Source organism: Cynoglossus semilaevis, chromosome 13 (genome assembly GCF_000523025.1).
Source record: "Cynoglossus semilaevis isolate Cse_v1.0 chromosome 13, Cse_v1.0, whole genome shotgun sequence".
NCBI classification, from domain to species: Eukaryota; Metazoa; Chordata; class Actinopteri; order Pleuronectiformes; family Cynoglossidae; genus Cynoglossus; species Cynoglossus semilaevis.
The window spans coordinates 497,085-498,228 of NC_024319.1; positions in this window are offsets into that span (position 1 = coordinate 497,085).

Consider the following 1,144-nt stretch of genomic DNA (forward strand, 5'->3'; position numbering starts at 1 on the left):
AAAAATCACCCAAAAGATCCAGATCCATTTGTTGTCCATTGTTATTTTAATTTATCTGAAGACATATTCCAGACAATGACATTGTTTTTAATACGTCTTTCGTTGTATTACAGGGTTCAGAAAATCTTCTGCCGTCACCAGCCAAGCCTGATCCTCGCCCCAAAACACCGCCCCCTACTCGACCAGCACCACCCAAAGTTGTTGTAGATCTCAGAGCTGCAGCTTCAAAAGAAAAGCCAACTCTTGAAAGCCTGCAGGCTGAGATCAGAGAGCTGAGGACGGCTCTGGAACTGCTGCAGACGCAACACTCGTGAGTAGCCAGGCTTTCTTTTACGACATGAAAAAAAAACTATATTTTTGTATTGAGGATGTCCGATAGTATCGGTCGGCCAATATTGGGAAATATCTAATTAGAAAATTATTAGATTAGATATAAAATTTTCAGTTTTTTTTGTGGAAAAACGTTCTGTTCAGAAAAGGGGAACTACATAGTAATGGTGACAAAGAAAAACCAATACAAAAAAATCAATAAATTGCCCAACTAAACCCAGTGGTATTTACATTAGTTTTCACCGACTAACCTCATGAGGCACAGTCACGTCTTCAGAGTTGTTCTTTTGTCTGTGCAGACACGACATGAAGGAAGTGAACGAGGAACTGCAGAAAGAGAGAAACAAGCGGCAGGCACTGCAGGTAATCAGATTACTCAAGTACGCAGGGGCGGAAGTAATCTGATTAAATAAAAGATTACATCTATAGTATTATACGTAAACAGTTTATGAAAGTAATCTGTTTCCTAATTTACATACTGTACACAGTTATATAGGTATCCTGATACTTATTGTATCAGAGTAATCTGATAAAAGATCTTGAGTATATTTGTAGTCAGATTGGTTGGTTATGGATTGCATATAAACATGTTTTTTTTATATATATTTCTCTCCAGGAAGAAGTAAACAGTTCCAGGATGAAACAGTAACGGGCATACAATGGATACATACACATGGTGGCGCTGCAGTCTTTTGACACTGCAGGTTTTAGGTTTTTTTTTTTTTTAGGGCAAACAGTTGATAGCTCCATTCCAACTGTAGTCTTTGGACAGAAGTAACTTTTTCTCTCTCCTCAAAGAATCATTTACAGCACA